This window comes from Phyllostomus discolor, chromosome 5 (genome assembly GCF_004126475.2).
Source record: "Phyllostomus discolor isolate MPI-MPIP mPhyDis1 chromosome 5, mPhyDis1.pri.v3, whole genome shotgun sequence".
NCBI lineage: Eukaryota > Metazoa > Chordata > Mammalia > Chiroptera > Phyllostomidae > Phyllostomus > Phyllostomus discolor.
The window spans coordinates 10,101,319-10,113,548 of record NC_040907.2 but is presented as its reverse complement, the minus strand read 5'-3'; the positions used below and the strand labels follow the sequence as shown (position 1 = coordinate 10,113,548).

The 12,230-nt window shown below is 57.6% G+C and overlaps 1 protein-coding gene across 4 annotated transcripts in view; it reads right to left on the bottom strand.

The window, feature by feature from the left end:
* The window catches only part of ARHGEF10L (Rho guanine nucleotide exchange factor 10 like), a 154,007-nt gene that overhangs the window by 135,563 nt on the left and 6,214 nt on the right, over positions 1–12,230 (bottom strand). Inside the window, exon 1 of one of the 4 annotated variants that reach the window (XM_028512200.2) lies at positions 2,853–2,984. The exons of 1 other annotated variant lie outside the window; for it this stretch is intronic. The gene's annotated coding sequence lies outside the window, so the exon portion shown is untranslated. Of the gene's footprint in view, positions 1–2,852; positions 2,985–12,230 lie in introns of those variants that run through there. 2 more of the 4 variants (XM_036025388.1, XM_036025390.1) reach the window with 2 other exon arrangements.

Sequence of the window (12,230 nt, the reverse complement as noted above, 5' to 3'; positions counted from 1 at the left end):
TTCTTGGGGGGGTCTCCCCTCATATATAATATACATATGCACACACATAAAAGATACAAATAACCACCAGCACACAGGTAACAGTGAAATAGCTAGGAAGGACTGCATTTTGAATATTTATTACCCTTGCTTCTAGTATAATTGATTTAATTGTAAACTTACATACTTACGATTTTTTCCATAAAGGCTGTGTTCAAGAGCCAGCTCACAAAATTCCTAAAACTGAGTGGTCAGCCCCCATGCTTTGGCACAAGCTGGCCCCAGCAGGAGGACGGCCACTCCCGGGAGCTCTATCAGACCAGGACCCCAGAGGAAGGCGGCTCTGCACCCTCCACAGCCCTCCAGCGAGGCGGAGAGAGCCCGAGGGACTCTCCAGGGACACGTGACTGGAAGGAGCTGAGCCGTGGCCCCGGCGGCACGGTGGGGCGGACAGAGGGCTCTGGGCCGCTCTGCTGTTTATGCATGATTCTCCTCCCTGAACTTCGGACCCCCTGAGGGCAAGGGCCGTGGCCCACTCACAGATACAAAATCAGTGAAGACAAGCCTTGGCCGAAAACAAGGACTGGGCGGGTGGGAGACCCAGGCCGGAGGCCCTCACTGACTAACTGCGACCTCAGGCGGTCACTGAAGGCTGTGGATCATTTTCCCCATCTGTGAGATGGGTATGAACCCGTCTGCCCTGCCGAATTATCAGGGCTGCAGCAGAAACAAAGAGATGATGCAACATGAATCGAAGTTACTACTATTATGTATACACACCAGCCCCTTCCTCTGTCCTAAACTTTCCTAAGAAGATGACATGCTTTCCACTCCGCTGCTCCCCCGTGTGTGAAGCAGCTAGCCCAGCGTCTGGCACGTAACCAGACACTGTAAATGTCTGTTAATTGACTTACTACTCATCTAATTCACTGTAGGCTTTTCCCATACCCTAACCTGGTACCTGGGCCCCGAGGAGCCCACCAGCCATACCCACCCCACCCCCCACCAGACTCCTCCCAAGTTAAAACTCGGAAGAGCAGACTTTAGAAACCACTGGTGACTGGACATCCACTTAATCAGCAACTGTGTATCGAGCAGGGTTCCAGACTGGTCCCCACTCTCAAAGGCTTACAGTCCCCCTGGGGGTATAAATGAGCCCCCCCTCCCCGCACCGCGGTGAAGGCTGGAACCGCATCCTGAACTCGGATCGTGAGCCTGCTCGGCCAGCAGAGAGGCCCCCGGCGAGAAGTGAAGAGGTGGAGGGTGGGACCAGCTTTCGGAGGGAGCAGCAAAGGCGGCGGGTCTTTGGCGGGAGAGGAGGGGCAGGGACCTCAGGTAGGCCAGCCCGAGGGAGCAGGGTGAGAGTCAGAGCCGGGCACAACTTTAGGCTTCACCAGCCGTGAGGAGGGTTCTGAGCGTTACCCTGGAGCCTGAGGAAGGGGCAGGACGGCCCCCACCCACAGTCACGGGGAGGCTGGAGATTTCCAGACTGGGCCCTCCTTCCTAGTCCATGTGCCGGAGGACTGGACACCGGGGTACAGTGCTGGGTGGACGAATTGAATGGAGGGCCGGATGGACAGATGGATGCTGCAGCTGATGGCCGCGCAGACAGGGCTGCAGGGACGGGCTGGGTGTCTTAATGAGCGTGCACAACCTGCCTCCTCTCCCCAGCATCCGAGCACGAGCAGATGGTGCGTGGGCAGGCAGGGCGGGGCTTCCCTTGATGGAATCCCTCAGGAGGACCAAGGACTTTGAGGCAAGCCAAGGTCTCAGCTCCAAAGTGGGGAGAAGCGCCGCCCCACCCGGCAGCACCCCCTCGCTGTGGCCTGAGCTGGGGCCCCCAGGCTGCTGGGCTCTCCAGGCTAAAAGAAGATTCCTGACCCCCTGCCCCGGGCCCCCACCCTGGGAGAGGGTGGAGAAACTCTCCCCGCAATTCTCCTATCTCAGGCCTGGGCTCCGCTCTCAGGGACCACCCCTGGGGGCCGGGCACGGGTCTCCACTCTCAGTGGGGCCCACCCCAACACACTTCCTGCCTCGAGGAGTGTCCAGGCCTGACCCGGGTCTGCGGCCATGGCCTTCCTGCTGAGCAGGGCACCCCCCCCCCCACCAGCCCCTCCTCCTGGAAGCCGCCCCTGTTCCATCTCTGGGCGGGCATCCAGTCTGGAGAGGCTCGCCCAGCACTGAGGGGCCAGGAGCATTCCCTGACTTCATGAATCGCAGAGATCCCCAAGGTCAGTGCTGGGGGGCGGGGGGGAGCCACAGTGACAGCAGAACCTGAAGGTCCCATCAGTTGACAGGGAAGTGAGGCACCGAGTCACACACACGTCCACTGATGCACGAAAAACAGAAGTCATGCAGCGACAGGACACCGAAGGGACACAGAGACTCCCGTGGGGGAGGGGGTTCACACCCTCGCACTCTAGAGGTACACATACACACTCACAGCCAAATGACACAAGGAGACACCCCCACAGAGACAGCAGACCCAGAGACACGGCTACAATACTCAGGCTGCCGGGACACACGGACAGAGAGGGAAGTCGCCAGCTCCTGGAAACCCACGCACACCAGGGGCACAGGGAAGATCCGGGCTTGAACTCTCACGCCCAGGGGCACAGAGATACACACTCTCAGACACACCCAGGGACACGCGGAGGGGACGCCAGGCTCCCACTGCTCGGAGCAGGGACACACAAAGATCCCGCAGAAGCAGACACACGCAGAGCGGCCAGGACGATCCGGGCAACGGCGCCGCTGGACTCCCGGCGACCCTGACACAGAGATGGCCCCCTACCCCCGCCCTGGAGTCACACGGAGCCGCACACCCCCTCGCGGAGCCCCGGGCCGCCGGCGCCCGCGGCCCCCGGCCCGGCCCCCTCCCGCGGGCCGCACTCACCCGCTCCGGCCGCGCCTTTGTTGTCCGTGCCGCTCACAAAGGCCCCGGCGGCCGGCTCCGCGCCTCAGCCGCCCGGCCGCCGCGGGCGCCCATGGCCGGGCCGGCCCAACCCCGCGCCCCGCCGCCCGGCCCGCGGCCGCCGCCACCGAACCAATGGCCGCGCAGCGCGCCGCGCGCCGCCCGCGAGGTCGCGGCCCCGCCGGGAGTGCGCCCGCCTCGCAGCGGCCTGGTCCAGCGGCCGAGCACGGAGACGCGGCACCGCCCCCGCTCGCCAGGCCCGCTGCCGCTGAAGTCACCGCTTAACCCCTGGTGGCCGGCCGCCGCTGCGCCCCTGCCTGCGCGGGCGCCCCCGGAGGAAGCGGGACAGGGAAGAGGGGAGCCCCAACCACCGTTGGCAGGAGGGCTTCGGCCCTCCCGCTGGCCCTGCGCCCATCAACCTGACCCAACCTCTCACAACCCAGCTGGGGAAACTGAGGCCTGCAGGGGCCTTGCCCCAGGCCCCACAGGGACGCTCCCTTCACTCCCAGTGTCCCCTCCCACTTTCCTGTTTCTCCCACCAGAAGCTCCCACACACCGCCCAGTCCCGTTACCCAGCTGTCCCTCGCTGGCTGGCTGCTTGCTTCTCTGTCCTCGGGTTCCGGAGTTTGCCCAGGTGTTTCCCTGAAGGCCAGAGATTCCTGGGGTGGCTCCAGGGGAAAACCCAGAAGTGTGACAGCTCCCACCAAGTCTCAGATGGCACAGAGCCCTCCAGGCCCCGGCGGCAGTGCCCCCGGCCTCCGTCAACGACCTCAGTAACTATGACCCCAGCAGCTGCAGGCGTGAGGCGTTTGCTATGCTGAGTGAGAACATCCCACTGAGCTGGCAACGGCCCTGCCGTGTGGCCCTGCCATCTTCCTGATGAGGACACTGAGGCTCAGAGCTGCGAGCCACCTGCCAAGCTCACCCAGCAACGTGGTGGAAAGGGGCTCCTCACACCTCCTTCCTTCCAGACCCCGCCGGAGCTGCCGAGCGCTAGTTACTCCCTCCCAGAATGCCAGCGAGGGCCTCCGGATATGATGCAATTAATTACAGTTATCAGGTCATTAATTAAGATTATCCCTGTAGTTATTAAACACCGCCTTGCTACCCCTCAATTTGCAGTGAAGTTCACACTCAGGCTTATCGGCAATTACTCCTGGGTTGATAATGATGAGTTCCGTGGACTCCAAAGGGCACAGGTGTATTGTGTGCTGGAACCTCTGTCACACTGTGCATTCATCCGGCACAGCCAGCGGAAACCTTTCTGTTAACTACCCCCTGTTCGTCAGGCACCGGCCTCAGGGGCTAGGAATGCAGCTAGGGACCAGACAGATCCCAGCCCCACCCACTCTGTTCTCAGAGGCCAGGAGGAGACCCAGACCAACCGGCCACTACAGCGAGCTGAAATGAGGGCACGTGGGCCACACTCTGAAACCATCTTATTCGTTGGCTGGTCGGTTTGTGTATTGCGCAGGTCTGCATGGAACACAGGCACCGTGGGGCCAGTCCTAAGGCTCGTGCACAGGGTTGTGGGAAGCCCCAGGCCTGCAGCAACACTCGGCTCATCGTGATCAGCCAGTGCATGTTTGCTGAGCGCTTACTGTGTTCCAGACATCCTCTTGGGCATGCTGGACGCATCCATGAACCACACAGGCATGGTCCTTACCCTGCCCGAGCTGCCGGAACTCCCATTCTGGGGAGAATCAACGGCAGCCATGACCGCAGAGAGGAAAGTTTCCAGAGCGCTAGCAAAGCAGCAGGAACATCTCCAGATGTCCAGCGAGTGACCAGCGAGGCTCACAGCAGCAAGCCTCGGGCCAGATTCAGATGTTCTGAACCTGCATTCGAAGTCTCTCGGATCTGTGCCGACCCCCATCCCTGGCTCTGGGTTTCCTGCCGGGCTGAGCCCTGGAGCCCTCGGGGCTGAATGTCTGCCCCTCTTCCGTTGAACTGGGCTCGCCCTCCCCCTGCCCAGATTCCCCCGAAGACCCAGAATGCCCAGGAAAGCTCCCCACGTGGCCTTTGTTCCCTGACCACCTCTCACCTCTGAGCTCCGCAGTGCTCCAACCTTTGGTTAGTTGCTTTTGTTGTTTTGTGAAGCTGGCTCAGGGTAGGAACCAATTTGAACTGTCTCCAGTTTGAGGGCAGCTACGATCCGGCCTTGAGGGCAGGGGCCATACCCCAGGCCGCCACCGTGCCCCGGAGCCCAGTATGGGTTGGGACCATTAGAGCATCACAGTAGATTTCCGTGGACACCCTCAAACCCTTATCGGCGGAGCCCTCTGGGTCCAGGGCTGCAATCCACCAGCTCATAGAACAAGTGAAGCCCACGGAAGCATCTTGCTTCACCCGCCTGCCCGTAGTGGTTTTGTTATTACCAACAACTTGTTATTCATCAGTTACCAGCATCTAACAATGAGATGATATCCCATAAAAAGCCAGATTGCTGGCTTCTCTTAACAGATCTGAGGATTCCATATGGCCAGGTCCCCGTCCCCTGGGGTCATACTCTGCAGTCCCCAAAGAGCCCTGACTCCTTACCAGAGCTGTGCCCTCCGCTTGCCTCCGTGCCACCCAGGGCTGCGCGACCCACCTGACTTGCAGGCCTCTGCTCTGGGAACTAGTGTTTTCATTTCCTTTCCCCCTCTCCATTGTACTTTTAGGAGAAAGCAACACACACTTGAATAAATGAGCCTGCAGCCCTCGCCCTCCAGGCTAGCCCAGGCCCCGGGCCAGGCCACATTCTCCTACGTTCTTTTTTATTTTATTTTATTTATTTATTTTTGGAGAGAGGAGAAGAAAAGGAGAAAGAGAGAGGGAAACATCAATGTGTGGTCGCCTCTCACACACCCTTACTGGGGACCTGACCTGCGACCCAGGCATGTGCCCTGACTGGGAATCGAACCGGCGGCCCTTTGGTTCTCAGGCCCTCGCTCAATCTACTGAGCCACACCAGCCAGGGCTATTCTATGTTCTTGATCTCTCCGCCATCTCCCTCTCCCGACACACACACCCGTTCTCTCTCGCCTCCCCAGCTCCACACCCTTTGCTCCACAGCACAGATGAGTGTGCAAAGGGTTCCCTGGGCCTTCGCCCCTGCTGCTCCCTCCGCCTCCATCCCCCAGACTCAGTAGCTAACTGCTCTTTGGTGCCCTCAATATAAATAACGCCTTCTCAAGGATCTCTCTCTCTAGTGCCCCCAGGCTCTACCCCGGGGCTCACGCAGGGTCCTGTGCTCCCCACCCAGTGAGCCCACCCCACCGTGCTGTGCGGTGTATTTGCCCCATGTCGCCCCCCAGACCGTGGGTCCCCGGGAGGTGGGACCTGGTTGTGTCGTTCCCACCTGGGGCAGAGGCTGACAGAGCATAAGCAGGAGATAAATATTTGCTAATAGTTGAATGAATGGGTTTCATTAGCCACAAAATGAACAGAAAGAATTTCTGGGAACATTTCCACGTCCCAGAACATTGAATTAACCAGAATTTTCCCACTCCCTGTGCATTCTGGCAAGGACGGGATCGACTGTGTAAGCACAATCGTTAATGATGCATCTGAATGGGACTGGAACTCTGCTCGCGCTTGTCTCCGCCGCCACCGACCTGGGAGAGAGGGAGGGAGTGCGGGGGCGGTACTTTCCATCAGCTGGAGAGGCCGGGGGACTTGCCCCAGGTTGCCTAGCAAACTGGTGGCAAAGTCAAGATGGAAACGCAGGGCTCCTGCCTCCATGTCCCGGCCTGGCTTCCCTTCCACCAGCCCAGGCCTACGGTGGGTCAAAGAGGAAGGGGTGGGTGGGACAGGGCACTTCCTAAGCCCAGACACAACCCTCACACCAGCAGAGCAATGGAGAGCACGCAGGAAACTGTCAGTCCTCGACATTTGCTACATCATCGAACCACTCATGGACCGGCTCTTATCCAAGACAGGCTGGACCACATGTTAATTACAAATGAGGATGATACGGTCTGTCTAACCAAGGAGAAACCCTCTTCCCACACACGCCTGCCCCTGTTCCATAGGACGGGTGCTCTGAAGGACGCTGGGACGCACTGAGCAACCCTCCAGGCCTCTCAGGTTCCTCACAACCCAGGGCCTGCATTTGTGGGAAGCAAGATGAGGTCAAAGGCACAGCCACCGGTGGCGATGTCTCCAGGGGCTCAGGTGGGGAGGGAAACTGGACTTCTCTGAGCTACCATTGCACGGGGCTTGGTATCCGGAAGAGGCCAGTCTGAGCAGTTTATTCTCTTGGGGGTGTCGTGTCCAAGTGCTCCCAAGACAACCAGGGGTGGGGTGGACAGCTCCTGTTGATGAGTAGGCCAGACGTGGACACAGTACAGGGTGCTGGGCCTCATTCCACCCTGAGGTCCCTATGGGACCTTGAGAACAGCCCTGACCCGCTTCACTTGGTCCCACGGACTGTCAGGTGGGAACAATAACCTTTTTGCCCTCTTCTATCTCATAAGATTTTGGAGGATCCATCTTAGTAGAGCCTAACAGAGATTTTTCAACTTCTCATTGACAAAACTAAATAAATATGCTACTTAATACTATATTACCGTCCTGACTGGTGCAGCTGAGTTGGTTGGGCATCATCCTGCAGAGTGAAAGGTTTACTGGTTTGATTTCTGGCCGGGGCGCATGCCTAGGTTTGGTCCCCTGGTCAGGGCAGGTATGGGAGGCATCCAATTGATGTGTCTTTCTCACGTGGCTGTTTCTCTCCCTCTCTTTCTCCTTCCCTTCCCCTCTCTTAAATAAATAAATACTGTACGGTCATAAACAGTCATAACTATTATGGATGAGAGGCAAGCCAGTATAGTAGTGGTGAAGAGTTCAAACTCTTGGGGTTGTCACTGCTAGAGAAGGGAATTATAAATACGGGAAGGCAGGAGAGCAGGATGAACCTGCAGTGAGGGAAGTAGTGGTGTGAGCTCGTCGTGGCTCTGTCCACTAAGAGGACCTGGGAGCAGGGACATCCCAATAGCGATGAGCACATTCAGCGGCTAGATCATGGCTTCTAAATACCCTTCTCTACTCAAAAGGACCAGAGCTCCTTGGAGAAATGGCTGATTCCCTGGGAAAAACAGGTTGAGCCTAAAACGTATTGTGCCAGAAATTAATACATGGCTCAAGAAGTGATGGGGACATAGCAAAGGGACACAGAAACCAGCACAAAGAGGCTCCAAATAGCCAAACTGAGGGCCATCTGAGCATCGAAATAAATACTAATGGTAAGGATTCCTATTCCATTGAATACAACAGAAAACCAAGAGTCCCCACCGATGTCAAGCAATAAATGAAGACACTGAAAGTTAGGGATTGGCCGTTTACATAAACTCAAAGTACTTCCCCACAAACACTAACCACAGGGGTGGCAGAGGAGAGCAGCCCTACAGTAGAGAAACTTAGCAGGCACACACCTCGCACAGGTGATCAGACCAGGTCTGCCCAGTGGCGGGACATCTGAACATCACACGTCTCCTGGACGGGATGCACTGAGAAACCCACGACTTCACCTCGTGGTCCTCCTGCCAAAGACGGTCCTGGGCGAACGTCAAACACACCCACACTGAGGGACATCCCTCTGAATGTCTTTTGAAATGCCAAGGCCGTAAAAGTCGAGGAAAGGCTGAGGAGCTTTTCCAGACGGAAGGAGACGGATGGAAGGCACTGGACAACGGAACGTCGCGTGCGGCTCTGAACTCCATCCTCCTCCCCTGAAGCGCACTGTTAGGACAACCGGCACAACTGAAACAGGGTCTGGAGTCTAGGGGGGCAGACGTGTCCTGCGTAATTTCCCGGTGTTGGTGGTCGTCTCGTGGTTGTGCACTGGCGTGTCCTTGTTTATAGGAAATACACACCGAAGCGTCCAGAGTGAAAAAAACATCGTCAGTGGTTTCCTCTCCAGTGCCTCAGAGGAGAAAAGCTGCACTGGCAACTTTTGCGTAAATTGGAAGTTATTTCTAAAGCCGGGGGCCCGTGCCAATCTAGAACAAGTTGCTGAATTCTCTGATCCTCAGGGTTATCGTCTGTAGAGTACGGGTGGCAGTGATAATACCGGCCTCGCAGGGGTTGTTTACAGAATTAAATGAAATAATATTTGGCACAGAACTATATACAAGTACATATTCCAAAATTTTGAGAAGCTATGCCATGTTTCTTCTTCTTCATGCAGTTCCCATCCCCAGGGAGACTACCAGGCTATAGAATCAGGTGGCACACGCCCATGCCAAAGGGACCAGGGAGGGGATGACAATGGGAGAAGCAGGATGAGTGTGTATGACAACTGACACTCGGTTTCAAGCTCAGGGACACCACAGGGAGAGGGGACACCCCCGGAGGCCTGGAAGGCGCATGCCCCTGAAGGAGGGGGCAGCCACCGCCCTGTACTAATAGATGCATTCCCCAGTGTCTCCAGAGCTTTCTGTATTTTTTCCCAAGAGACGCCAAAACTCTGACTTCTATATGACATCCCCTGGTTTTTAATATTGGCAACTATTTCAACTTTTTTTTATTGTTTTAGGGGGAGAGAGAGGGAGGCAGGGACAGAGAGAAGGAGAGACACACGGACTTGTCGTCCCACCCACCCGTGCACTCTCTGATCGCTCCTTGTGTGTGCCCTGACCGGAGATCAAACACGCGACCTTGTCATATGGGGACAACACGCTAACCAACCGAGCTACCCTGCCAGGGCCACTATTGCAAAATTTAAGTGGGCTAGTCACTTGTGAGGCAATCCAGCTCCAAGCGCCAGCACCGGGAGGAGTTCTAAAAGCTTGTCCTGAACACTTGGAAACATGGGAACGCCCCCGTGGGATGTCAGAAAAGGCATCAAACCACAGGTCACAGTTCTGCTGCTGCTCTGACAGAGTTCCTGATGCCACCGGGGTGAACATGCCAGGGTGTGCGCGACCAGCCCCGTGTGCCCTGGCAGCCCACTCCTCCCCTGCACGGCTGATTGGACAAATCCCACTGACACCGAGCCAATCAGCCTGCTTCTTCCAGGAACTTGGAACTGGAAAGCGGAGAGGCTGAGTTGGTCCAATGACAAGGGACACTGAGCCTGAAAGACCGTGCAGAGCTGGGGCCAGCATTCATGTTGCAACAAACCGCAGCCAAGTTCAAGCTGAGGTTGTGGGAGATCAGAATCGCCAGAGGAGAAAAAAATAAAAATAAAAAACAAGAGTGCAGAGCAAAGTGGAGGAAAATGACTGGAAGCAGAGACCACGTAGCCCTGGAAGGCATTCACAGCAATAGAACAGCAAACCCTTCCCAAGCGCGCTCTGCACCAGGCTCTGTGTAAGCTCTGTGCATGCACTAACTCATTTAATCCTCATGGCAAACCTGGAAGGCAGGCAGTCCTACCGCGTTTTACAGAAGCAAGTGAGGCACAGAAGCATTCTGTCCTAGCCTTGAATGTCCAGCAGCGTGTCCTGTTGTGTGTCCTTCCAGGGAGCCCCCCTGCACCCTTTACTCGTACTCACCTGTGTGGGTGTTTATTCCTGTGACGGAGAGGAGGGGTTCATTAATATTCAGGCAGTGCCCCCTGCCCGTGGCTACTGCCTCTGCAGGGTGAGGGGGTGGTTCTGGGCCCGGTGAAAGCATCCCCAAACATCCCGCTCCAGCCTTCCTGTGTCTCCCCAGATGGAAAACTGAGGGGGTAAAGGGGAAGTCTTACAGCCTGGAGCGTCAAAAGCAGCTGCAGACACAGACCCCACAGGCCCCGTGTGCCAGTCCAGTCCGCACGGGGGAAGCCAGCCCCATGCCCGGGTGCTGCGGCCTCCGCTGAGGATAAGCAGGCAGAGGGCTTGCAGCTGTCCGTGAGCCAAGGGAGGCTGGATCTCTCCGCCTGGGGCCCGGCCAAGGAGCCAGGAAGGACAAGAAAAGCAAGGTCTTCGCTTCCTGGCATCATATTACTGCCCATAGCCAGGCTCGGCGTGCCAGGAGAGGCTCCCGGGCGTGAGAGTTGCTGGTCAGCTGACCGCGGGCAGGGCCCAAGGCCTGTTCCAGGAGCCGCCCCAAGATGAGGAGAATGTGGCATTGATTGCTGGGGATGGGGAGCAGGCTGGGGCCTGGGGTCCCACAGAAGGTCTCCAGGAGGAGAGGACCCGGGCCTGGCGAGGGAGGCCTGCAGCTGCCACCCCCCGGGACTGCAGTGACACTACAGGGGAGTCCTCGCTGCCCTCATTCCCACTTGCCCACCCAGGCTGTATGGGGGCGGGGAGGGGGGGCCCTGGCCAAGGCCGCAGCCTGGCACCAGCCCCAGAAACCTTCAGCGTCCCCCAGTTTCACCGCCCAAGGCTGGAAGCTTCCATAAGCTCCCTGGCTTCCCAGATGAAAGACGCTTTCTAAGAGTCATAAAACCGTCCCAGCTCCGAACAATGGGCCCTTATCCCGCTGTGTCCTTCACAGAAGCTCCCATTAGCAATGCACCAGAAGCTGCAGGCAGGCATTTTATAGACTGGGTTTCTGGACCAGCCCCAGCGTTCATTAACATCGCCTCCCCCGCCCGCCACGGAACCTGCAAAATCACTCCAGATTACAGAGGCCCACAGTGTGCCCGACCTATAGGCAGCCCTGCAGGGAAGGGGCCTTTGACCCGGAATAAGGACGCGCAGACCCAGAGAGGTCAGGCGGCTTGCACGGGATCACACAGCGGGAGAGTGGGGGAGCCGGGACTCTGAAACCCGGACTCTGGGCTCCCTCCCCCACACCTCGTGGCCTCTGGTTATGACCACTCACGCCCTGCTCCATGGAATCCAAGAGGTTAAGCCGCATGATTTTCTTGCGTTTATTTCTGGAACCAAGCAAGCATCTTCTGAGGCCTCCATGCCTTTGCCAGCACGGTGCTGTTGCCCTACCCCCGTGTGAGCAGAGACAGAGTGGGGCCAGCCACTCCCAAAGGGAGGCCCCTCCCCTCGGGTGAAATCACAGTCTCTCCCCACTGCTCACGCTCACACTCCCCGGCAGCGTGACGACAGCCCCTTTTAGGGAGCGTTTATGTACCGTACGCCGGGTCCCGTGCTCTTCATACATGAACCCGTGTGCTCTGGCCAGAACCCTATAGAACGGCTGCTTTCAAGATCCCCGTTTTCGTGGGAGCAGCTAAGGCACAGAGAGGTAAGTAGCCTACCTAAGGTCACACAGCAAGTTAGCAGCAGATCCCAGGCCTCTCCCAAACTTCTCAGTGTGGGGTTCAGCAGGCACCCTCTTCCCATAGGACCAATCCCGCCGTCCTGGCTCACCACCCTGGGTGTCACCCAGATGCGTGCATGATGACAAAGGCGGTCACCTTTACTGGGTGGCTTCTGAACCGCTTCACCACCTCCCATGTACTCAAAAG